Source organism: Uloborus diversus, chromosome 10 (assembly GCF_026930045.1).
Source record: "Uloborus diversus isolate 005 chromosome 10, Udiv.v.3.1, whole genome shotgun sequence".
Taxonomy (NCBI): domain Eukaryota; kingdom Metazoa; phylum Arthropoda; class Arachnida; order Araneae; family Uloboridae; genus Uloborus; species Uloborus diversus.
The window spans coordinates 93,491,615-93,518,530 of NC_072740.1; the positions used below are offsets into that span (position 1 = coordinate 93,491,615).

Below are 26,916 nucleotides of genomic sequence, written 5' to 3' on the forward strand. Positions count from 1 at the left end.
GCTCAAAAGCTTTGATAGAAAAAAAGTTATAAGAATAAAAACAGTCTTCCTGATTTCCTAAGTAAAAGTCGGATTTTCCTTCTCTCAACAAAATGCGGTTGCAAGACGGTTGGCTGCTGAAGATCACGTGTTTTTATGCGAGAAGAACACGCGGGAAACAAGAAACAAACAGCAAAGTGGCTCCTGTGTGTTGGCATCGCTGTGGCCGGTAGCTTCTCCGATTTCAAGGCAACTATGAACCCCTGTTTTGTGGGGACCCCTCTAATGCAGCAGAAAAATTTGTCCCGCTATTGTCTGCATTAGAGAGATTTTACTGCATTAAGTAAGTATTTTTTTCTATACTGTTGTTAAAGCATAATTTTAACCTACTGTTCTTTTCTTATAAGCTATTTAAATAACAATAATTTGTTAGCATTGTTTGATTGCACGAAGCGTGTGCTGAGTTAGTGAGTACCGAAGCTTCGCTCTACATTCAGTTTTCGCATTTTGAATATTTTGATTGTACTTATAAAGTGATGTAATATGAACATACAAATATTTTTCATATTATACTCCATTTGTTTTAATATTCTTGGTTTCACAAAAAATTTTCAGCAGTACTTTTCAAATTAATATATATATTGAGAACAAAATTAATTTGTTTTAAATTCTCTGCATGTTTTGCATTCTTGGTTGTTGTTAAATAACCTTGATCAATGACTAGTAATTGGTTAAATTTTGTAAACGGATTGTTTTTTATGATCTAATATGTTAGATTTTAACCAATGGAATAATATATAGGTACACTCGGGCCTATTGAAATAGCAAATTACCGGGAAAAAATTCGGTAAAAAATTTTTATATATAGAAAAGATCTTATTTTATCCTAAAAATTTAAGCTAATTTTCGTGTATTAAACCCAATTTCTAATTTATACGAGCATCGGATTAAACCAAAGTTAATAATTAAAAAATATCATAAATTACATTTTTACGCCTTCATACATCTTCATTCTTCGTCAATTCAACTTCATCCGCAAAATAAGGGGATTTTAATTTCAACAATGTAATCGACAGAAAAGTAAAAAATCAATCCACTTAACTTGAAAGATTTTTACTGAAGCTAAAAAAAACTAGGTATGATAATTAACAGACAAAAGGGATATCTTGAAACTGATTTTACAGTGTTACTGGTTACAACTAAGTTTTGAAATAAACTTAAGGGAATTTAAGAATTCTAGAACGAAACAACAACTTATCTACACATCCCTCAACCTCAGATTCCTTATGAGTTTTGCAGCAACCTTTAGTGAACATAATTTTCTCCTTCTAACTTTCATTTTTCATAAGACAAACAGGCGAAAGTAGGGAAAAAAATCTACGAATGTCTCGAAAAAAATTTAGTACATAGTTATTTTCGATACATAGAAACAATTTTTCTATCTAATTAACATGGAAATTTGCTGGGATTTCGATACATAGAAAATTTAAGTATGTAGAAGTTCAATGTGTGGAGGTTCGACTGTAGTTGAAATAAATTGCTTAAGGCTGCCTTTTAATGGCAGATTTGTCTTTAGTAGAAAATATAAATATTGACATAGTTGTTTTCATAAGTTTCAAAAATATAAATGTGTTCAGAATGTTTCATAAAATTTTAATAGCTAAATCTTTGAACAATCATAGTTGTTCAGTTCATATAATTATTAACCAAAAATAATGTGTATTTCTTATCAACTTTCAAGTAATTACTGAATTATTTCTGGTTCAATGTGCATGAATAAAAAAATGATAAATCAAAAAATAAATTCTGTAATGCAATATTTTACTATAAGGTACAAAAATTCATAACTTAAAATACGTTATATTTTGTATAATAATTTCTGTAAGAAAAATGTTCACGTCACTAATTGGTATTATGACCGAATCTCAGCTAACTATAAAATTGAATCGGTTCTCATTTTACCATCAGGGCGGATGAGATGTCATGTCATTCTAGAAGGAAACAAGGGCCTTGCTCGTATCATAGAAATATATTTTTTTTGGGGGGGGGGGGGGGGGGGCAGCGACCCAAAGTGACAAGGGGCTCTCCTTGACTTTCATTGGTGGTCCTGTGTGCAAAAACGTTCAGTTGCAGACCTTAAAAGGCATGTCTTATCTTTCTACTATTATTTTCTGATTTTTTATAGGAAGATTTAAAAAGAAAAATATAAACATTAATTTAAAAAAAAGGAAAACAAGAATTGTTCAGTAAGTGATCCCCTTATAGCCAGGGCTAAGGCAGAAATACATGAAATACACCGTGTAGATGTGTTGTGTAGTTTCGGTGATTCATAGCTGTTTTAATGCCAAAATCAACAAGAACATGGGGCAAAATTCAGCTGTGTTACAACATGGATGGTGTTCAACTGAAGTTCTTAAGGCTGTATAGCCAACATTCAGCCATGGTGAAAATATATAAGGGGGTTAAACCCACTTTCGGACCACTCCATGAATTATATATAATTATAACTACTCAACTTAGAATTTTCTCTTATTATACGACTAAGGAAATTATGTGTTAAAATCGAATACTTTCATTTTTTGAATTTTCCAATTCAATTTGTGTTTTTTGAGTGTTTCATTTGAATATTGTTACATAATAGAATGTTTGCTGGGTCGAAGGTGCATTTCAGGTCATTCTTTCGAATGGTTTGGCTGTGGAATATGTTTTGACCAGAGCATGTTTTAATCATGTCAGGTTTATGGCAGACGTGGGTTGCAGGTCTTTGAAGTGAGGGGGGGGGGGGGGACAACATTTATTAATCTGATGTAAAAAAAAAACAAAAAAAGTTTTTATATTTATGACTAATTATCAGGGTTGTAGTTTTGGCCGGACAAAACTGATTTTATCCAGGCCACTGGCTAAAACCGGCCAAAACTGGATTTAACCACCATAGAACTGGCCAAAACTAAATTACTTGAAAATACACTTCTAATTTGTATGCATGTGAGAGAAGTGTGCTTCGCAACTAATAAATCTGCTAGTTTTAAGTTGTTTAATTAAGCATAGCAATTTTAGTTAATTAAATATAATAAAGTAATTTACATTATTCTAACAGTATTATTTAACAAATTTTAACTTTCTTCAAAATTAATAACTGAAATTACTCACACCTACAACAAAAGACGTAAGGAATACAAAACAGCCTGTAATAACATATATATAGAAACTTTTCAGTAGTGTTGCCTTATAATTTTCAAAAATTCTTTCCCCCCTACCTTCAGTTTTGTTTTTAAGAATGCTTATATGTTTCTAAAAGAAGTTCTTTTTTCTCTATCATTTATTCTTCAAAATTACTTGAAATGCTTTGTACATTTGTGGGTGAGAATTAAAATCTATCCATTCAGCTTACAATGTTTCACTCTATTATTTTTTTTAATGTTACTGCATATTTTCATGTAAACCTTATCTTCTAAACATCCTGTAATTTCTACAAGTTATTTAGAATAATAATGAAATATGATTGGTTTTGGTTTGTTTTACATTTCTTTTTTTAATAATTTACTATTTGGTTTTCATTAAAAGCTTGATAATTATCTAAGTGGCCAAAACTGGATAAAACTTTTTATCCCGGCCGGTTTTAACCCGTTTTATCCATGGTTAAAACCACCACTGGCCGAAACTCTTACAACCCTGCTAATTATATCTACATTTTTAAATTTTGTTCCATACTTAGTTGAATTTTATTTCATCTAGACCATCTCTTGTTTGAAGTTTGATCCAGTTTGCAGTTGGCCCAAGATTTTTGAAAAAAGTATTTCATCGGAACTTTGTCTGAGGTATTTATTTATATTTTATTTTCAGAATTGTTTTAACCTATTGACTGATCAGTCTGCATGGATTGTGTTAAAAATTATTTTCTTTGCTCAGGAACTAACCATAGTGATTTTTCTACTCTTATTCAATATTTTTATTTTTGGTCGCTGTTGTGTTAAAATACTATAAATATGAAATTATAAAATTTGATAATAAGTTTAAAAGAATATATGTGTACAAATGTGCCATGGACATAAACATTCAATTAAGGGGCCATCAATTTCATATGCCCTATTGCTTTTTTGACCTCTCGACGGCCTGCACATTGGGTCTAGTTCATGTTATATAAAAATCGTTCATAGTTTTTACTTGTCTTTTGTGTACATTACTCCACTTAAAATTTCGTTATAACCCAAATGTAGTTGTTTCTGAAAATTGTATGACTTTCACGTTTTTATGTTTACATAGCACATTAAAACATTTTTCTTTTTGCATTTATTGCGGGGGGGGGGGGGGGCAAAATTCAATTTTCTTTTATGAGTCAAAAATTAAAATTTTGAATCGATGGTTTAATTTTTTTTTTTTTTGCCCTCAACTGTGTCCATATTAAGGATATGTTTTTCATAGGACTCTAAAATGCAATTCTAACATAATGCATATAAAGACAAAGTATTGTTGAACTTAATGGTAGTTTAAGCATGCCAGCTAAGATTTATAACAATGTCAAATACAATATATCCATGCTTGCTTTTTCTCTCTCTGATTGTGTACTTTTTTTTTTTTTTTTTTTTTGAGCATAAAAGCGAAAATACCTTGCTTCATTTTAAGTGTTATCCGATTTTGCGCAAAATGCGACCATAGCACAGGGCAAGACCAACTTACATAGATATGACCCTATCAACGGTGAGGCTCCTACGAGACATTGTATCTGCACGTACCACGCCCCCATTACAGATGCGTTGTACCGCCATCTACCGGCTATTCCGGTAAATTCCAGGCCAAGAAACCAAAACCAAGAGTAGCTTTTTTTGAATGAATTTTCATTTAAACATTTGTACCTTTGAAATTAGGAAATTATACAATGAACTTGTTTTAATACGACAGCTTGGGAAAAAATGATAGTGCATTTCATCAACATGACATAACTTTAGAATTAAAAAATATAATTTCAGTGTTTGTACTTAAAAAAAATTTTTGTTTATTAAGTTGTCATAAAATGCAAAATAATTTGAAAATGAAATGTTTAAGCAATTGCAAAAAGATGGACTCAAAAATATGTAAACAAACGCTGATTGAACTGCCGATTTCATTGATCTTATGGATCTGAATACGAGATGATGCAAGATTTGAGCGTTAAATGATCACCGAAAATTTAAATTGCTAAAATCCTGAATAGAACGTCAATGTAGTCCTAATAATGAAAATAACTGCAGATACAACAATAAAAAAGCATCCAGCAAAGACGCTTGTGAGTTAATAGAGTGAGTGATACAATGCACCAGATAGAAATACTAAAATTACGGTCCTGCTTTGTATAATTTATAGACCGGTAACATTTAAACACAAATTTTAGAACATAACAAGCGAATGCATTAGAAAATGTTCTAAGCTTTACAGATGTTTAATGAAACACAAAATGATTTTGAAATTGTTCAGAGTGTGAATTTTATAAGATGATTTGTAATGGGTAAAATATTAAAATACTACAAACTAGTTCGTCCAAATATACCCTCGTAGACTTTAAAGGGAGATTAGGTTACAAAATAAGCATTGAAAACTACAATTTTACGAAACAATTTAATAAATACTTACTCTGTCTCGATATGTTAATTCATATTGTTCTACGTGAGCTATCACATGGGAATACTTAGAATGAAATCCTAAGGCACTTTAGAGCTTGAATTCCTTTCGGAACCAGGGCCTGATTAACGCACGGTCCGGCGGGTCCGCGGACCTGGGCACCACAAATTTAGGGGCACCAAAATAGCCTAGCCTAAATTCACTTACTTACTTCCCTCCCACCCCCTTTTTTTGTTTAAGCTCATTTTACTTTTTCTCAACTTTAAGGGAGAGGGGGCTCAATTTTTTTTCAAAAATCAGCTCAAAACCTCATAAAGTTAAAAACATTTCGAATAAAGAAATCGTTGTCCCTTAGCTGTGGAATTTCAAAATAATTACTCGGGTGACATTGATGAACATTTTCCAGAAGAATTAACACACTTTCAAATTTTTGCAAAAGGTAACCCTTCTCCTGGAGAATGTTTTAAAAGAATAAGATCACTAAACATTACACACACATTTCCAAATGTAGATTCAGCCCCGCAATTTTTTCTTACCTTGCCTATCAGCAGCTGTTTCCAGTGAATGTTCCTTTTCATTTTCGAAAAGAATCAAAAATCATTTGAGAAGCTGCGTTTCTCAGGATAATTTACAGGCGTTTTCCTTACTGACCATTGAAAATTCTGTGACATTAAACATAGATTTCGATTATTTGATCGACACATTTGCCTCTGTTAAAGCCAGAAAGAAGCCTTTTTAAAGCTTGATGTCAGAATTAGTTTTTTTTTTTTTTGCAGTTTTAAATTGTTTTTTAACTTTTTTTTCGCCTTAAGGTAAGGCAATTTTAACTGTGATTAGTATAGTGACTATCAAGTGTTTGGTATTCAAATCCGAGGTTTCCTTTTAAATGCAGTAATGTTCCTTTAAAATGTAGTTTCTAGTATATTAGGCTTCTAGTATGAAACATTGACTTTAAAATTTTGCGGATTTTCTCATGGGTGGGGTGGGGGGGCACCAAATTCTACTCAGGACCTGGGCACCAGTTTGGCTTGATCGGGCCCTGTTCGGAACTACAACATGGCACACAACAGTATACCATTTTGGGATTTTAAGTCAAAAATTGATGAATAACAATCAATAGAACTAATAATCACCATTTCAGAACTCTGTTTTTAACACACAAACTGCCCGCCAACTGACGAAAGTACAGTTGAATAGCAGTGACACCTATCGGTCTTTTTCAAATTTGTGCGGTCATGGAAGATAGCTCATTGGATAGGTCATATCTATGTAAATTGGTCTTGGCACAGGGTTCCGGATTTTAAAAAAAAAAATTTTTAATCAAAAAAGTCGGATTTTTTAAAATTTAAAACAATTTTTTTTTAATTTTTTAAAAATTTTCAAAAATTTTTGGGTATTAATTATTTTACATTTATTAACATTATGTATTTCATACTTTTAAAGAAAAAGCATCTTGTAGCAATTTTCATTTCGTGGCAGTAGCTATTTTTTACTAATAGTTTATGTTGACCAGTTTTAAAATAAATGCATGATTCAAATTAACTTTAATGTTTATCCCCCCCCCCCAGCTACAACCACCAATCCTTCCAACTAAGTTCTAGGAAACAGTAGTGCCACATTTTCTATTTCCTAGAATTATAATTTTCATACTTTTTAGAAAAAAAGATTCTTAAAATTTGGCAGTTTTCTATGTTTATCAGCATAGAGTCAACAAAAGTTCTAAAATTGATGCGCAAATGGGATGAAAAAGGCAAAAAAAAAAAAAAAAAAAATTTATCAGTATGTTATAATGTTTAGATAAGATGTGATGTTGTTTTACACTTTGCTAAAAGATAAGGTTTCCATCATCATTTACATTTTTGTTGTAAAATAATACGTTGAACAATTAATTTTCTTTACTAGAACATATTTGTCATGGTGTATGAGAAAAATTGCAAATTTGTATTTTGTTCTGAGCAGTTAATTTTGAAGTAAAAGCAAAATTGAAAGAGTTTGAAAGCTCATTACAAACACAGAAAGAAGGATCTATGTAGTTTTGCCAGTTAGAGTTATCATTATGTAATGCAGCATTGTTAAATTTAAAGCCAAACATTATAGAAATGCAAAATTAGTTAATAAAAATAAAAATCAACTGATTTGAATCAAAGATTTTGTTTAAAAAATCATTTAATTAAAATCAATTGATTTAAATCATGATTTTAATCAACAAACCCTGCCCTAGCAGAAATCTTGTCTTATTCACATATCAATCATTAACAATCAATAGGACGTGGATGTCAAATGTAATTTGTTTCAGCATAATTAGTTGAAAGTGTATTCAAAATAGTATGATATTTCTGACATTTATTTTTCGAACTACGAGGTTTGCAATATAAGGATTATATTAACTATATCAATAGTACTCATTTATTACTGGTAACAGTTTTAATATTGATTAAAATAGCATAGTTTTAAATATTAAAAGTTAGTTTGAAAAAAAGTTAAATGTTTTATGACTGTCTACTGAACTAATGCAGGATTTTTATTTATCTGAATTGTATAATTGTGTAAATAGCTATTCAAAGGAATATGAGTAAAGCAGCTAATGCTAAACTAACCGAAATAAAATCTATAAGAAATTAAATTATTGATTCCAGAATGCATATAAACATAAAAAATTGTTTCTTGAACAGTGTGCTTTTCGAGCTGTGAAACCCTTTGGCAGTGAACTCAAAGAGGAAAAACTCACTTATTAGAACATTTGTATGGATCTTGAGCATGCAATATTTTTTAAATTAAATTCAATTTAAATGAGTTTTTTTTTTTTTTTTTTTTTTTTTAATCTTTCCTCTTTTTTTTTTTTTTGAACTTAAAAGAAAAACAAAATACAAATATTAAACCAGTAGAAATGCATCCTTTCAGACTGGCCTCAGACTCCAATATTACTCCTATAGCAAACAAATGTGGTTTTATTCAAATATGTTTACTTTCTTCTATATCTTATATAGAGAAGAAAGTATTGGATTCCTTTTCGATCATCAATTTTCGAATTTCGGATTGTGACAGATTTAAATGTTTTAAGTTGTGCTGAGTTCATTTCGACCATTTTTGGAAAATGTCTGTCTGTGTCTGTATGTGTGTGACCATTTTTTTTTGTGACTGCTCTACAGCAAAAACTACTGCATGAAATTGAACAGAATTTGGTAGACGTATGGGCCCCTATGTGAACTTGTGCCCATTGGTTTTTGGCGCAAATTCCTCCAAATTGGGTGGAGCAATGGGATGTTTCATGAGTTATGCGTGCCTGCTATTCCTAGGAAAGTAACTGGCATAATCAAACGAAATTTGGTCGATATATTGCCCCTAACAGGTACAGGTGCCTATTCAATTTTGGTGTCAATTGCTCAAACAAGGGATGAGCTATAGAACGTTTTTTATCGTCACTTGTGACTGCTATATCTGAAAAAATAATGAACAGAATCAAACAAAAATTTATCTACAGGTAATCCTTAGGGTACATCACGTCAATAGCTGAAAAGGGGGTGGTACAATCGACCGTTCTCTCCGTTTTCATTGCGAGTGTTATATCTCGAGAAGTAAAGCTTCGTTTTGGATAAAATTTAATAAATGTGAACCTATAAGTAAACAGGCGTTGGTTTAATATTGGCGCCAATCGCTCCAAGGGGAGCTGTTTTTTTTTTTTTTTTTCAAAATAAAAATAGTTTCGATAATGCAACAATATGAAATTGTAATAGACAGTCGTCTGCGTATTTCGCGTGATTTTAATTGTTGGGAAATGATTGGTAATATTATCTCACTGATTTAAAATGTTTAACTGTTGCCATCTATGTTTGTTAACAAATGAAATATTTGTAAATAATTCAAGCAAGGCTTTTGAAATAAATTTCAATTTTGGCTCTTTGCTTTGATTTTGTGATAATTCGGGAATAGGGACGGTTGTCAAGTTTAAGTTTTTATGTGCGTAATTTTATTTTTGCTGGGAATATTACTTTCTCGTCTATCATGGGGAGGTATCAGAATTCATATAAAAGATGTAGAAGAAAGTTTCTTGATGGCCACAACATACTCGTTATTTTTATTTGTGCAATAGGTTTAAAAGTTTTATTTATGTTTGGGGAAATGAATTGAAATGTAAGTAATAAAATAGTTTAATTAATTTACCCCTTGGGGTCCCTCCACTAGAAAATATGCTACTATGCCTATGTATGGGGTCAAAAAACTTGGACGCTTATGCTCTGAGAGCCTCTTTTAAAGGAGGCTTGTTTTCTCTGGATATAACCATATAAAAACATTCAGATTAAAAACTAGACTTTTTTGGGAAGTTAGATTTTTTTTTTTTAAACATGTTTTCAGTATTTGTCAATCAAATTGTAAATACCCGCCAGGAAACAGTCCAGCATTGGCACTAAATGCCAAACTTTTTCCCCTGAAATTTCCCCATATACATATACCCCCCTACAACTGCAGGATTCCCCCAATTTCTTTACATGACTCCAAAGTACTTTATATTTAATTATGTTTCTTAATGATAACTATTGTTTGTTCTCCATTTGATTTTTTTTTTTTTTTTTGAAATTGATATTTACTTTATATCCTCATTTTGTTTTCTTTTTGAAACTGACCATATATTTTGAATTACTGTCGGAAACTTGCTTTTCTTTGTTAGTTTTTAGTTCCTTGCGATTTCCCAGAACAGAGAGAAAGGGGTGAAGAAAAATAGGATGCTTTAAAAGCGTTTTATTTTGATTTTCATTGTTAAGTGAACATTGGCCTGCTTTACATTTGAACTAGTATGTTGTGGCCATGACGAAACTTTCTTATGAATTCCGACCCCTCCCCATGCTTGACGACGAAGCATTGTTCCCAACAAAAACAAAATTACACTTGCCAAAACTGAACAACCGTCCCAATTTCCTAATTATCGCAAATGCAAAGCAAATAGCGAAAATTGAAAGGTATTTTAATAGCCTTGCTTGAATTAATTACAAATATTTTATTTGTTAACAAACATAAGATGGCAACTGTTAAACATTTTAAATCAGTCAGATAATATTTCCGATCATTTCCTAACAATTAAAATCATGCAAAATACGCAGACAAGTGTCTATTATGATTTTTCTTTCATATTGTTGCAACTATAAAACTTTCTTTATTCGCACAAAAAAATAAAAAAAAAAGAATCAGCCCTCCATGGAGTGATTGGCACTAACATTGAACCAATGCCTGTTTATAAATGGAGTCACATTTATTCCTAATTTCATCCAGAACGTAGCATTTCTTTTTGAGATATGGCACTTGCAATAGAAAAAAAAAGAACTTTCGATTGCGCCACCCCCTTTTCAGCAATTGACACCAAAATAGAGTTGGCTCTTGTACCCTCTAAAGGCTACTTGTCGGTACATTTTTGTTTGGTTCCGTTCATTATGTTTTGAGATATAGCAGTCAAAAGGGACGACACAAAACATTCTATAGCTCAGTCCCCATTTGAGCTATTAACACCAAAATTGAATCAGCACTTGTACATGTTAGGGGCAACATATGGACCAAATTTTGTTTGATTCCGCTTGTTACTTTCTGGGGAATAGCAAGCACGCCTAACTCAAAAAATGTTCCATTGCTCCACCCCCCTTGGAGGAATTTGCGCCAATAAACAATGGGCACAAGTTTACATATAAGAACCAAATTTTGATTCGATTCCATGCGGTAATTTTTGCTGTCGAGCGACGACAAAAAAACGGTTACACATATACAGACACACAGACAGATTTTCCAAAAATGGTTGAATAAGACTCAGCACACTTCAAAATGTTCGAAATTCAAAAATTAACAGGAATCCAATACTTTCTTCTATAAATTAGATATAGAAGAAAGTAAAAATGAAAAAAGGAATCAATCTGTATTTTCTTCGTTGTGTTTTCTTTTTAGGGCATTGTTTTGGATAAATCTGCGAATCAAAGGATCCAAATGGAAAAAAGATCTGGAAAAAGTGATTCAGCCAAGTTTTTAAATTTCTTTTGAATAAATATTTGTAATTATGTTGTTATATAGCTTGTATATATTGTAAAATAAACCTTTTTGATGTTTTAAACTATTTGTTTTTATTGTTCACATTTATGAATATTGTCTCTTCATATTTCTTATATGCGTATGAGCACATGTTTTATGGTAATAATTTATTAGAAAGATCTTGTCATAGTTTGTAATGTTTCAATCTGTTTTGTTTTAGAGATGCTTTCCTTTAATAGTACTTTTGATACATAGTTACTAATTTATCCGTGAGTAAAAAGATTAAGTTTTTATTTTCAAACCCTATTGAGCAAGTTATTAAAAATTATGTACAATTTAATAAATTGATAACTTTTTAATTATAAAGTATAATAATTTTTAAAACAATTTAATTAACTTTTTTTGAATGTTTATGTTGTTTAAATGAATGAATTCAGCAAACAAGTATAGACAATGGACAAACCATTAATAAGGTTCAAGATTGCTGCTATTGGTAGCATGTAGTGTTTTAGTGATGAAACAAATTCTTGTGTATGTAAGTATTTTACACAAGATATAAAGTTGTATTTTGCTATAATCCATAAAGCAAAAGCTTTATTGGTTTGATTCTTTTGCTCACTTTTCTCCTATTTCTGATGTTTTTTTTTTCTTTTCATACTTCTCTTAAATATGCATGCTCATTTTGAAAGATAATTTAATAGAATATTTAATTCTGCCAACTGGGGTCGTGAAACTGCCTGACTAACAGTGTTAGCCAATTTTACGAATCGAGTCGTAAAAACACCTTGCTATTTAATGTGCTCATGAAAGTTTAGTTCATAACTTAGTACTTAATTTGATAATGAATTAAGTTTTAAAGCACCTAATAATTTAAGGGCAGCGACTATAAAGAATGAAATTTTTTTATGAACATCATTATGATTTACCAAAGGCAGCGGCCATAGAAAAAGAAAATAGCTTTTAACAAGAATAATGTCAATTTATGGGCAGTGATCCTAGAAAACGAATTATAGCTTTCACAGGCGCAATATCAATTTACGGGCAAAGTGCGTAGAAAACAAATTCTAGCTTTTACAGGCCCAATACCAATTGACGGGCAATGGGTGTAGAAAACATTCTAGCTTTTACGGGCATTGGCCAGTGGAAAAGGAATGTAGATTTTATGGGCTCATTATGAATTTACAGTCCCTGCCCTTTTACTTTACAGGGAGTAAATTACGGGCAGACCTACTATTTTTATGGTTATAAAAGATTACGGGCAGAATATTATTTTTAAGAGCAGTGACTGACCGTAATCTAACGGTGAGATTTCTAACTACTTTTACAGTAAAAACTTGTTTCCTTGTGGAAAAATACTGTTCTGACTCGGGATTAACTTTGTACCTCGAACAATCTAGTCCAGAAATTTTACGAGAAAAAGTAAAAAAGGGTCCAGGTTACAAACCATAACTTTTATGGGGAAAACTTCTTGTGTGGTAAAAAACCGTCCTGTTGATGAACATACTCTGTAACTTTTGCGGGGAAAACTTGTTCTCATGTCGCAAAAAAACGTGATGCTTATGGATGTACCCCGTGACTTTAATGGGGAAATTTTGTCCTTGTATGGAAAAAGACCATCATATTTACGAAAAAACTTCGTAACTTTTGCGGGAAACTTGTTCTCGTATTGTCAAAAAACCGTTATATGAACGGATATACTATGTAGCTATTACGGGAAGATTTTGCTTGTATGGTAAACGACCGTTATTTTTACGGAAAAACTCCGTAGCTTTTACGGGAAATATTTGTGCTTATATGGTAAACGACCGTTATATTTACGGATATACTCCGTAGCTTTTACGGGGAAAAATGTGTGCTGGTATGGTAAACGACCGTTATATTTACGGATATACTCCGTAGCTTTTACGGGAAAAATGTGTGCTGGTATGGTAAACGACCCTTATATTTACGGATATACTCCGTAGCTTTTACGGGAAAAATGTGTGCTGGTATGGTAAACGACCGTTATATTTACGGATATACTCCGTAAATTTTACGGTTTTCCTTAGGCAACTGGGTTGGTGCAGGAAAACCGTAAATTTTACGGTTTTCCTGCACCAACCCAGTTGCCTAAGGAAAACCGTAAATTTTACGGGATTTTTTTTACAGTGTATACGAATGAAAATTACTTGATAATCATTGGATAAGAACATTCATTTTATTCTGTGACTGAAGACAGGATACGATAATTTTTCGGCACAGAAGTGCGTAACACAGAACTTAAAAGAAAAAGTTTGTCTTGTTTTTTTTTTTTTAATTGTGAACCCTTACTTGTACCTATAATTGCTTTCCTAAATGTAAGCTGTTCATTTTCATTTTTGTTTCAACTTTATGTATTTCCTGCAAATCTGTTTCTTGCCCTTTTTTTATTTTTTATTATTGATTCATTAAATGCAAGATGCATGAAAACGAGGCAGAGCGATAAAAACTTTAAAATCTGGCAGAGCGAGGCGTTGAGATTTTTTTTTCATCTAAGTATTTCGAGATTTTTTTTTTTTTTTTTTTTTTTTTAGGCAGATATACATGTAGGTAATATTTTCGTGCCTCCTGAGAAAAAGTACAACCCTTAATATTTATTATGACAACTAACGAGGATCAGACACTCACAAGACTTATTAGAAAATTTTAATAAAAACTCAATGTGTTGAAGTAGAAGCACTATATACACTATATGACCAAAAGCATTGGGACACTTTCAAAAATTCACATGTTTAGGGATTTCTCGAGAAATAATAGTCCAATTGCTCTATAATTTGTTTCGCATAAAATGTATACTCTAGTTGTCATTTTCCAATAAAAATTAAGTCTGCTATTCATTTAGGGGACCGACAACAAATTGAGTAAAAAAGTTTTTTGATAATTTTTCATTGCAAATTGCTGGGAATAAGCTATAATTTTCAGAAATGAGTTAAAAATCTATCAAAAACTTATTTTTATATTTTTGTGAAAGTATCTCTTATATCCATGGAAATATAAGCATTTCTTTCAAAAATGCAAAATTTTTTTGAAGGTTTTCGCCTTATATTACGCAGAGTATTTCGTCAAACGTTACTAAACTTTTAAAATATTTGACAGCATTTTAGAGAAACATAATAATAAAATTTGAAGTTAAAATATTGAAAATTTGTTGAAATATGAACAGTTAAAGCTATTAATTTTTCACTGCGCAGACACGAAAGATAGCAATTTATAACGTTCATAATTCAAAGCTCAGATACATCCTACAATCCATGAAAAAAATTCCACCGCAATTTCTTTAAATTTTAAAAAGTTATCAGCAATCTAATGAGCCGAATTTCTATAATTCTAGGATAGGCGACGAATGGTAAGGAATTGTTAGCAAACTGGCAACACTTTCCTGCCATCGTTATAGAGTGATTCATGATAAGAACAGATTATTTGTTGCTGGTCCCCTAAATGAATAGCAGACTTAATTGTTATTGGATTTGACGTCTGGAGTATACTTTTCATGAGAAAAAAATTACAGAGCAGAGAGCAATTGGTCTTTTATTTTTTGAGAAATCCGTAAAATTGTGAATTTTTGAAAGTGTCCCAATACTTTTGGTCATATAGTGCATGTAATACCTCATGTATTTTGCCGAATTTAGTAACTGGGAATCTGAGACTCTAAAAGTGCTAGGTTTAGTTTTATTGCAAAATTTCAACGCAAGATAGTTTACAAACATTGAGAGTGGGGGAAGGAGTGATTTTTGCCTTTGAGCTTGGAGCAGGGTGAGCACCCTTGCATACAAAGATCAGAGAAAAATCTTTAATTTTTCAAATTCAGGAAATCCTTATCCGTAGCCGTCCGCGACTTTGCCGTTGTTATGCTCAATTTGAAAGAACTTTCACCATAACAACCCCTTGAGAAATGCTATCGTAGCCTTCTCATCTGCATATAGTACTTAGATAAATAAATAAATATTTTTTCAAAAAGAAAAGGATTCAAAGATAAAGATTAGGGGAATTTTCTGGTCACCAGTGGTGAGAAAAGGTATTTATAGTAGCCACATTTTTTTCTAGTCGCCACTACATTTGTAAAACAGGTAACTAACCAACAAAGTAGTATTTAATTTAGCACTAAAATATAAATATTATCAGTTCAAATAAAGGTTAATGTAACTAATTAGTGGCATTAATGTTTATTGTACAATCAAGTATTAACTATGCAAAGAGGATCTAGTTTCATTTTTAAGAATGTTTTCTGCTAACTCGGATGGGGTTGGGGAGAGTGGCAAACAGGCAGAGGAAGTGAAAGAATTTCGCCAACCGATAACTAGTTAGTCCCCACTTTTATTCGGCACTCGATTTTTCAAATTTATTAAGTAGGATCATCCATTTTTAAAGAATATTTTTTGGTTAGAATTTGGAGTTCATTTCGTTAAAATTCAGTGTGGTCATGCAGGCTATCTTTTTTTTCCTTCCTTTTTTGATATTATCAATTTTCAATAACGAACATTTTTCTAAAAATAAAACGAATTTATAAATTTATTTATTGCAAATATTCATTCATTCGTTAATTTTTCCTAGATGAGATCAGGAACCGTATTAATGGGGAAAAAAATCTTCGTTTCAAAAATTAATTTTAGTGCGAATGCAAATAAATTAATATCACAAGCGGGATTGCAAAATGCCGCGCCTTTTACACTGAGTTATTTTTCTTTTACCTATGTAGTCAAGACTCAAGAGGGAAAGAACTAGAATTTCCTTGGAAGGGTCTGTAAAAAGCTGCGGTTTCATTTCGCCGTCAGCTATTACCTCCTCCGACTACTCTGCACAGCAGGGGAGCGTCCGGTCTGTCCCCTTGCAAAATGTGACAGGTCACATGATCCACACTTTCATCGGCCACCGCTCGTTCTATTGGTTGTTGAAGTGTCAATCACTTCACTGATGAACATTGCTTTCGTTTAAAGAAAAAGCCCATTTTCAAGCGAGATCGTTTTTCTTTCCCACTGAAGAGCAGCCTTAACCCTGGCTTACGGACGGTAACTTACTGCTTAACAATCATTAATATTCTGAAGGAACGCTCTAAAAGAAAGGAAATTTTGTAGGGAAAGAAGGGCTTGGGGATTGTTGGGTAAGAAGTTAAATACTGAAAATGCAACAGGCTTTTGTCCCTGTCGTCAGTAAGAAAATTAAGTGACATTAACCTCTTGAGTTGTGTCGTTCAGATTCTGCCTTGTATTTGGGGTGCCCACCCACCTAAGTGTAAAGGTGCACCCCCCTAAACATTACGAAGACCCCCCAAAAGCAAGAGCCCCCCTAAAAATGAGAAAAATACCCCTGAAAGCACCCCCCCCCTCTAAAAATTTTGTTTGGCGAAGTCGGCACCCCTGCTGTAAGAAAACTTTACTGCATTACAGAACCTTGGAATTGAACCCGACATTAACAGTTGTTAATTGTAGGGGAAGCTGCTGTACCCACGGACAAAATTTACTTTTCAATTTTTGCTGGTCTCTGGGAATGGATAATCGATCGGAAAAATTTTTTGGCAGAATCTACAACTTATCATCTAATTTCGCAATTTTTGTTAGGTAAAAATCTCAAAGCTTTAAATCTCAAAAAAAAATTCTTAAAAACCATCTTTTTTGTCCGTGGTACAACAACTTGTTCACCCCGTGGACAGGTGCCTTTGTACCCATGGACATATAAAAAAATAATATATAAATAGGTCTGAGGAACTCAATTATACTCAATACATTTTCATAAGCCTTTTATATTGAAATACTTCAAACATCCATTGAAAATAATATTAAATAAAATCTCCAACAGAAATTAAACTTTGAAAATTAATCGAAGGTTTTTTCCCTTTTTTAAATTTTCCTTAATCTTTAACATCAGTGAACTCTTTTAAAAAGTTATTAGTCTTAAGAGAGTTAATGATGCTATGAATAATTAATATGTTTTTAAACAAAAAAGTAACTAGATTCATGATAGTACGCAGTACGGCTCTCTATGTATCTGCATAACAACTTCAATTTATATGCAAATTAAAACCTTTAACCAAAATTAACCCACCACAAAAAACTCAGTTTAGATTAAACAAACAAAAATCTAGAAAATTTGACTTCAAATGAAAACAGATGGGATTGACGGCCTGTAGATCCTACAACAGGGTGGAGGGTTACTTCGACACTATAACTTCAAGCCCTACTTCAAATTCATCATCATTGTTGAAAGCAAATTTCGGACATTGATGACAAGGCACTAATTTGAGGTACTTCACATTGTAAGAAGACTCATGTGTGACCCAAGAAGACTAAAAATTGCTGTCCGTGGGTACACATGGTTTTGTGTCCTTAGGTAAAAGGTTTTTCAAGGCAGTCACATCGACAAGACCACAGTTTTACAACATTAAAAATCAGAAACAAAACCTTCAAAATATAGGGAATCATGATACCTACAACAAAAATGAATAATACAATCCACAACGGATGAAAAAAAAAAAGAAATTGCTTATGTTTTTTTTTTTTTTTTACTTAGACCCCACTAAAACCAAAAAAAATCAATAGAGTCTTAAATGTTCGTTTGATGGAGTTGAAACTTCCTGGGGTGCTGGCATGGGCGCCCATATGCAAAGTTGAAAGAGGGGCTCAAATATTTTCCCCGTGGTTTAGCTGGATATTTCCACGTGGAAACCGATTTCAGGGCAGATTAGAGTCATTAAAATTTGACATATTTAATAACTTATTCATTAATGGCTGGAGAAGAAATGTTTTTACATTTTTGCAAAGCAAACAGTACTAAAAACAAAGAAGTTCTGATTGCAAAGGGGAGCTCGAGCCCCCCCCCCCCTTGCCCCCTATATGGGCGCCCTTGGGTGCTGGAGAAGGCTGTGACACACACGTTGAACCCCAATTAGGGTCTCTCTCGACGATACCCGGAATTTCCCGACCAACGTCCGTAGGTACAACCGTCCGTGGGTACAGCATCTTCCCCTACCTAATTTTAATTAATGCAATAACATGTGATTTGGCTTTAGAATTCATTTCGAACTATGGATCTATCATTTTTTCATGGAAACTGATTGATATACAACATCGGGAAAGAAATGGTGAGTTCTAAAAGGAGAAGAAAATAACGAGTTATGCGAAAACAAAAACACACACACAAACGAATTGTGTTCTCGTGACTAAGACCTTTCAAATAATAAATAATCTTCCAAGTACTCTATACCGTTTCGAAGTAAAAAAGAACGAATTTAAAATTCACAATCCCAAGTGCAGCTTCGTTTCTTACCGATGCCATTAAACCACAAAAAGAGTTTATTATGAAATGATGAAAATCTCTTTTTCTTTTAAACAAATGCCCTCTCTGTGTGTCTGAAAGAACGAAGTTAGTTTAAGAAAGAAAAATGCTTTGTTTACGTAATGGTCACACGCAAACTGACTGCTTTGAAAGAACTGTATACAGAGCAAGAAAGAAAAATCAAAAATAAATTTTCGGAATTCTGACTACCTATTTCTAAACAATAACGAACGAGAAGCGAAGTATGGCAACCCTAGAGAGGATTTGAATCGTGGCTCCTGCGCCCCCTTCTTCCCCCAGAAGCAACAGCTAATAACAGCAATAAATCCGCAAATGAAACCCGATTGCGAAATAAAACTGCACCGCTCCGTTTTTCTTCAAAGGCTGGCAGGGGAAATTGTGAATCTGAATAAGATTTACGGGATCAAAATTCTGTTTGACCTTGGAGTCACCACTTCATTTTGCGAATACACAAAAGTGCGAAAAAATTTGAATTGCCGATTCTTTCTGAAGGGCTAAGGGGGTCATTCTATAATTACGTAAAGTTGATTTTGGCCATTTTTGAGGGGGGGCTCCCACCCCCGTGTGAGGGAACGTAGGATTTTTCAAACCCCTCCCCCAATTCTTAAGTAGATTCCCTTTCGTTTTTCAAAATAATAAAATGTTGTTAGAAAAGGACCAGTTACACAAAAACTTCCAGTTTGACGTAAATCATTATTATCTTTTACACAATTCATTCCTTGTAAAACAAATAAAAAAAACTCATATTAATTCGTTTTTTTCCTTCCGTACGCAAATGAAATATGAATGATACCTGCCAAACCACTTGCCCGCACGATTTCCAATATAAAATATCGATTTGGAAAATATTACGGAAGAATGGGTGGACCGCCCCCCCCCCCCAAAGAGGATGTAGAGATTTTTCCAATTCCCCACCCTCTCGGGATCCTTACGCAATTAATAAATGGCCCCTAATTAGCAATTAGCAACTCAACAGCTTCGCGTGTTGAAAATCAGGGTCGCTAAACGTATACCGGATTTTTAGAGTCTGTTCCTTATTTGGAAAAAGTGTCTTGCGTCCTGGGGAACTTTGAAACGTGACGGTTTAAGCGGGGGAGCCCACCTGGGACGGAAGGGGTCATGGCGCATACTGCGCCATTGAAATTTTTAGAAAGGGTGTTTTTAGGAGTATTTTTCTCTTTTTTAGGAGGCTCTTGCATTGGGGGGTGCGCCCTTGATCGAAGGGGGGGGGGGGCAACCCTGGTTTAAGTCTCGTATTCTACCTAAGAAAAATTGTGCAATAGAGACAGTGAATGAGACATTATTTAAAGAAAAATAATAAATGAAAAGAAAACACAAAATATGAAATAAAAAGCAATAAGACAATCATGGGAGGGGGGATTTGGGGGGTGCGCCCTTGCTTGAAGGGGGGGGCAACCCTAGTTTAAGCCCCGTATTCTACCTAAGAGAAATCGTACAATAGAGACAGTGAATGAGACATTATTTAAAGAAAAAAAATAAATGAATAGAAAACACAAAATATGAAATAAAAAACGATAATAAGAGAATCATGAGAGGCAGCAAAAGTAAAAATTGTTTCTGTCCTGAAGTCTGAAGTGTAATGTTAGTGTTCTGTTCAGTTAGCGAAAACGGAATTCATTGTAGCAATCAATTCCACAAATGTAAGTTGTAATGAAATTTATTACAACTTGAAGACACATAAAAACTTGAAAAGAATTGTTATAGCTGTAAAATCAAGCATCAATCACGATATTTCAAAAAATATGGTTTTCAGCATTATATTCATTACTGTTTCAACATTATATAAAACACAATTATTTCATTACAATAAAAACTTGACAATCTTTATTCATTAAGATTTTGAATTTTGATTTGCTTTTTGAAAACTGCTTTTAGTTTGTCCCTACTACAAGGTTTAATTCTTTTTCTGCTCAATTGAAGAGTCAAATTATTTCTGTAACTCAGAGCAAAAAGGACGTAAGTCACATTATGATAATTTTACAGGTTAGAAGAAAAACTTTTTTCTGGCACATGCAAAGGATGGGACGAGCCCTCTTTTAATCCTGGTAAAAAATTGGAAAGGATATTTTTTTTAAGAATTACGTTCACATGGCTCGATACGAAAAAGACTTCAACATACAATGCACAAATAAACAGAAAATCGCAATTTTTGGACTTACGTCCTTCTGGCTCTGAGGTACAGATTTTTTAATAACACATTAAAATTATTTTAGTCATTCCGATTTCCCGATTGACTGGTGTAGTACATATTTTCTTCAAATATTAGTTATCCGGAAAAATTAGCCTTCATCCCTCCTTTATGGGACCCTTTCTCCCCCTTTAGAAGTTTGTCTCGAGTTTAAAATTTTTAAACTTGGAAACTCCGTTGCGAGTAAAAACGAATTTGTGCAATCCTTTAGGCCGGGGGTTCCCAAAGTGGGTGCCGTAGGGAGAGGCGAAGGGTTCCGTCAAGTGTCCATGGTGTCAAATCTTTGTTGTTAATGAAACAAAAAGATGCTGTGATTACCAGTGGCGCACATAGGAATTTTTCAAAGGCGGTGGAGGTCCAGAATTGAAGGTCCACCACTCTTATATTTTACTCCATTGCGCAACATGTTCTTTTGGTTTGATCGATTGTCGGGGACAAAAGACATTTAAAAAAATATTGAATTATTACTCAGCATTAAAATTAATTAATTAAATTAAAATACCAGAAAGCACAAGAATAAATATATTTACTTTACTCATAATTAAAAGTAAAAACAGGGCAGCAAAATCATCATTATAGAGCAATTTATGTTCTCATAGAGCTCAATGTCGCAGGGGAAGAAAGAAAAATAAATTTTATTTTTTCATTTACTAAATCTGAAATTATTATTACCTTTACTTGGTATTTTACGTACTGCATACAAAGCATTATAACCAATCAAAAAAAAAATAATAATAATTAAGGGCGATGGGAGGGGTTAGGACCCCCTGAACCCTCCTCTTGTGTGCGCCACTGGTGGTTACTCATAATGAAAGTGTTATCGTTTCTTTATATTAAGAGCATTACAAGGTTTTTTAATGATAATAATATCTGACTAAGGATGACGTGAGAAAATTCCAACTCTTCAAAGGGCTCCGCGCCATGACTAAGAAAAGTTTGGGAACCCCTGCGCTTTAGACCTCTAGACCAGTGGTTCTCAAGCTGAAATTCTTTCATCCTCCTTAGATAGAAGAATTTCAAAGGAAGCGTAAGTGCTTAAAAGTGTACAATTAAAGGCAAAACTAATTATAATTTACTCAATTTTGTGGTCGAATGTAAATGTGTAGTTGATAACTAAATCTGCTCATAAATGCTGTGAAAGTGACTGGAGTTACATGTCAACATCTAAGGTCGGATACAGTTCCTGATTTTGAATGGGGTCAATTCTAGTAGGGGGAGGGGGCATAGGTGTCATTTTTGAGAGAAAAAAAAGCGGGGTCAGGGGCGAATTTTTCGAAATAGAAGTGTCCAAAACCCAGCTTCGGGTTATCTTTGGTCACTTAAGGAAGTCGGGGGAGGGGGTCATGACCTCCATGACCCCCCTCTCCTCGATAAATTCTAGATGGCCTCTTCGATGATAAATGGCAAACGACGTGCTCTTCCTATTGCGTTCAACGAAACAGTTCACTTCACACAGCGTTCGAGCTCTTAAATATTTTCGAAAAATTTCTGGAATTTTTGACTTTAGAGCTCTAATAATTTAAAAATTTAAGCAGTATGTTTACGAAAATGTTTATATATTTTATCTATGAATGAAAATACTATGCGGATGAAAATTAAAATTATATCTCCTATAGTGCTATAGCGAAAGCAGCAAGTTCAGAAAATGCTAAATCAGACAGCAGGTGACCCTGGTGTAAAAGATTTTCCCATAGGAGAAGGGGGAGAGGGAATCTATTGTTTTCAGAATTTATTAAATGCAGTGAAATCTCATTACAGCGAATACCAACACAACGAAATATCCGTCTGAGAGAAATAACAAATTAAGTCTCGTTTTAATTGTTTATACATTGCTTAACAATGAAATTCCCGTTACAACGAACAAAGTTTACATTTCCTTGAAGTTCGCTGTAACGGGATTGAAGGTTGCAACTTCCCGAGGGTCCCTAATCTGGGCAAGTCACTTCTGTGATAGGGACAGGGGACCCTCGGGTGTGATGTGATGTAACGGGATTGAGCTGTATATCTTGTGATGTGTGCTAAAGTTATTTCGAAAGTTTTAAATGACATTCTATAAATTCATTTACTCTAGACCAGTGGCGCAGCGAAAGGGGGGAGGGTTGGTGGGTGAAAACACCTTTCAGAGTCATTGGTTTTAACATAAATGCAAATTCAAATAGAGTAGTTTATGCATATGAAAGGGCTGTCTTGATCAACAAAAAAAAAAAAAAACCCTCCAGAAGGTATTTTGATTTAAAAAAAAAGAACCCTGCAGGAGATTTTTTTCATAAAAAAAACCCCTCCAAAAGGTATTGTTAAAGGTTCCGGTGCGACTTCAACTTTCTTGAAGTGAAGACACAGTTCTTGAGAACACACAGGAGATTTATTTACACTATGTACAGGAAAGATCGTTAACAACTGCTAAACGGTTACACACGTATTTACATCGAAATACGAAAAACAACACGGCGAAATGCCTCGCAATAAACAGAGCTAATACACTCAGTACAAATTCTCAATCGAAACTGACTTTTTATCATGCGTAACGGCTATTTTATAGACATCGAAAGAGATCTCTCAACTATTCCAGAAAATGCTACACCGTTCTACACTTTCTTATTTCTTTCCATTCACAAATTTTATCATTCAGAAATGAGGGGGCTGTATACTTCAGCCGAATGTACGGGGGCTGTATATTACAAGAAACTATTTACAGGTTACGTTGCTACAATAATTTTAAATGAAAGATAATTTAGTAAACGCCAAATTTAGCTAGATTACAACAAATTAATCAGAAAAATAATTACTATTTACAGAATTTGTAACAGTATTTCTGACTGCGCTAGTGCTGTGGACAAAAGCGGCAGTCCATTACATGAAATACGTTGTGTATACTATTTTGGTGTATAAAAAATCCTATAGAAGATTCTAGAGAATATTTTCGATGGCGCGACTTTCGATATAACGACACGTCGATAAATTTCGCGAACGGGAGTTACACAGGATTTTATATTCTCGTTGAGAAATGACTCTTGTCATGAAAACAAATATTACGATTGAAAAACAGTAGTAGTATGTGTATAAACCGATTTTTCAATAGTATAATTATGACCCGATGTCCAAAACTGGCCCGTATAACTTTTCTATTCTTTCCGTTGCAGGTTTTCATTTTAAAAAGCTATTCATTATTGAAATCATTCATTGTCTCGAAAACAGTCCTCCAAATCATTTCGCGGAAAAGAAAAAGAATCATTTTTAGGTAAAAACGCTGTAGCACCCCCCCCCCCCCCCCGCCTCCAGGCATGTAAAAATCAGATACGTAGTAAGAGGTAAGTTTAAAAAAATCAGGGGTGCCCACCCACCCTCTATGAGCAAGGGCGCACCTCCCTAAATATCGCGAATACCTCTCCCCAAATCAAGAGCCCCCCCCCCCCAAAAAAAGGAAAAATACCCCTCGAGACAACCCCTTCCCTAAAATTTTTAATGGCACAGTCTGCGCCATGACAGCCCCCCCTCCCCCAGGTAGGCACACCTGAAAAAAATAAACCGCCCTCTCCACCTCTCCTACACAAATTTCTGGATCCACCCTTGTCACAAACTGCCACAATTTCACAAACACCCCTTCCCTCCCACAAGTCACGTTTGGAGGACTGTGATTTCATTTGTGGGCGTCCCCTAACCATAACTTAAGAGAAAAAGACGAGAGGAAGACTATCATTCCTTTTAGCACTGTTGGATAAAAAATTCCGTGATCTTTTACTAAATCTGGGGCAAAAGTTAGAATTAAAGAGATCTAATATGAAAGAGCGTTCCTTATTTTTTAGGCGAAAATAAGCTTACTGACAATAAGCTCTATGCTGAAAAATGAATAAAATAAGCAAGAAAATTAATACTGTATGTCTTTCCTCTCTTTCGAATTTCCCCCAATTCTTCGGAAACTGTCCTTGAACTAGAAGAGTTCCTTGACAGCGAACACACTACTTGCACACGCTAGATCAAGGGTTGCCAGGAAGACGGAAAAGATCTCAATAACCGTTGCTAGGGGAGAAACAGCGCCGACGACTTTTTGTTTATTTAATGCTCTGGATACGTCTCGTGTGGTTTCGAATAAGTTTTTCATATGAAATCATTGTTAGGACTGTTCGTGAATGTGGCACGCTTATATCGCGTCATACGATTTCATCAATGGTCAACTTTTTATGTTATTTCCCTTCATAAAATTTGTTTGTATTTTTCAACAAACAAATTTTGATTGTGTGTTTTGACCTCTTTTGCGAGCATTATAGCTGAAAAAAAAAAAAAAAAAAAAAAACTTGCGATTTTTTTTTTTGTTTCTTTTTTTTCCCTCTCAATTTTAACTTTAATGAAAAGAAACAACAAATAAAGGATATGGAAACAAATAATCCAAAAAATTTACAAACTGAAGAAATTTGCAAAAAAAAAAAAAAAAAGAATTAAAAAGAAACATTGCACTGTGCTGTCATGTTTTTCACATATGCGTTATTTGAAGTTGCATGGTCTTTAATCCATTTTTCAGGTTCATGTCAGATACGGAAAACGAAAGTAGGAAATGAAATCCTAGTAAATCATTAAAGTACACTTTTCACTCCGGGGTTCCCCGTACCTATCACTGTTTGAAGTTTAACCAGTTGGATGGGATTCTGAAGACAGCTCTGATTTTTTGATCCAGACCAGGAGTCGAGCAATCCCTGGTCAAGCACCCCCAGATGTATCGTTTCACTTGGAGAATCATTAAGGGACAGATGTCATAAAAGAATTTTGTTTGAAAACGTTATTACAGTAATGATAAACAAATATTTTAATGTTTGACATCTATGTTATGATCGAGCAGGAACAAGGGGGGGGGGAGCTACGCGATCTACATTAGACGTCTATTTTAAAGCCCCACAAATAGACACCAACACTCAGTTCTCTTTACGCTCTCCCTGGACACTGGTAGAGTTTATTTAGCAAGCGAAATAGATTATAAATGCAGTATGATAATCAATACTATCCCCTTCCCCAACAGCGCAAAAATAGAGAAGAAATTCAGAGACTTGTGAAAAATGATATTAAAGTATTTCTTAAGAACTCTTAATACTAAAGATAACTTTGTCAGTTCACTACCAAGGATTGCCCACCCCACTCTCCAAGAGCAAGAGCTCACCCTCACCCCTCAAATACCACAAAGACCCCTCTCCCCCCCTCAGAAAAATAGAAAGAAAATCGTCTTTCTAAAAATTTCTGTGGCGCAGTCTGTGCCATGGCCCCCTCCCCCCCCCCTTGATGGGCACCCCTTCCCAGTAAGAAATAAATTCTACTATCCCCGGAAACGGTACTGATGAGCTTAATGGTTTAAATACACTAATGAATATACGCTTCGCATATTGTTTTCTTCAGTAAGTTACCGCCCTATAGCCAGGGCTAAGGCAGAAATACATGAAATTGAAAATCACTTTACTCATAGCAATAATAGGGAAGTTTTCGATTTTTCAATTTTATTTTTATGTGATAGAGTAACATGTATAAACATCATAGGTGAAAAAATTTTTGCGATACGATAAGTAGTTTTTTTTAAATTAATTTTTAAAGTTCAAGCGCCTGTGACGTCAGATGGCATAGGAAGTGACGTCCGATAGGAGAGAAACGCTAGCGAACCGGTTCCCATGTCATGGGAGAAACCGATGAACGTGCATTCGACTTCGAAGATGAAACGTAAAAGGCTTCCTCGCATTAAACTCCTCGCGTTTCTGGAACATTAAACCTCTCATCCTCTCGGAAATATTCGAATATCACCATTGATATTATTTGAGGAAGATTATTTAGATTGTGCTTTAACG

General features: G+C 33.8%; 1 long non-coding RNA gene across 1 annotated transcript; it reads left to right on the forward strand.

Annotated features, from left to right (window-relative positions):
* The first annotated feature begins 266 nt into the window (after nucleotides 1-266).
* Nucleotides 267-11,626, forward strand: LOC129231743 (uncharacterized). The gene is made up of 3 exons (XR_008581285.1): nucleotides 267-322; nucleotides 3,715-3,797; nucleotides 11,500-11,626. It is a non-coding gene; the product is annotated as an uncharacterized LOC129231743 (long non-coding RNA).
* Nucleotides 11,627-26,916: the final 15,290 nt, after the last annotated feature.